We start from the raw sequence: 1,031 nt of genomic DNA on the forward strand, positions 1-1,031 counted from the left end.
AGGCACTGAGTGAACTATCACTTACTATGCTTGTAAGTCAGCAGGACAGTAAGGCCTCTGGGTGTTACCACAACACAAGTAATAAGAAAGCAAAACAATGTTGATTTCCGTTTCATCACAAAACATTTATGATTTGGTCATCAGAACTCAAACGGATTTGAAGCAGATCGTCACACAAGTTTCTGTGTTAGAATCAGTACATATAATGCATTATGAACTGCAGGACCTTGGGGAGGGCAGGAGCTGCCCTTTTGTTCTGTGCAGCACCTACAAACTCTATCTTGACCCCGGGTTCCTAAGCAGGACCTAAAAACTGTTAAGAGGTAGAAACAGTTCTGGTCATTAGATATTCCACCCATTTAGAAAACAAATCAAAAAAACAACAGCCCGCTATGTATGAAAAGCAGAACTACAATCATTAATGAGGTAGACCTCAAATGCTAGAAATAAAAGGGCGTTGCTTTCGTTTAATCTGACTTCTCCTTAAGCCAGAGAAGGAGAAGTCTTCCTTCTAAAGGAAAGACCTAAAAATTACAGAGTCGACTTTGGCATTAAGGAGCACTGAACGATTACAACTCGGGCAGCTTACTCGATACCGCTTCATTTCCTCACCTTCCCTCAGAAGGGCGCATGGGTAAAAAATGACAAGTCTGCCTGAAAACCACCAGTTTACCTCTCGGCCCTGCTGAAATCAGCGTAAAATACGCTAAGGGGGCCAGGATTTCACCCAGGTTCTGCAAAACAGCAGCTGGAAGGAAAATAAAACGAATTAACCTGATTAAAAAAAAAAAAAAAACACAACAAAACCAACCATGGCGAGCAGTCGGGCTGGTCGCGACCCTCTGCCAGCGGATCCCAGCCGCAGCTACCGCGGGCCGGATCCACGCCGCTCAGCAGGCTGCTGCGAGGGCTAGACCGGCCTGCCCTCAGCGCTCGGGGCCACCAACGAACCCGCACGGCCGAGCCCACGGCCACGGACCGCTCGCCCACCGCCTCACACGAACCGGTCGAGGAACGGAGAAGCCGCTTCC

Source organism: Haliaeetus leucocephalus, unplaced genomic scaffold (assembly GCF_000737465.1).
Source record: "Haliaeetus leucocephalus isolate CR32 unplaced genomic scaffold, Haliaeetus_leucocephalus-4.0 Scaffold273, whole genome shotgun sequence".
Classification (NCBI taxonomy): domain Eukaryota; kingdom Metazoa; phylum Chordata; class Aves; order Accipitriformes; family Accipitridae; genus Haliaeetus; species Haliaeetus leucocephalus.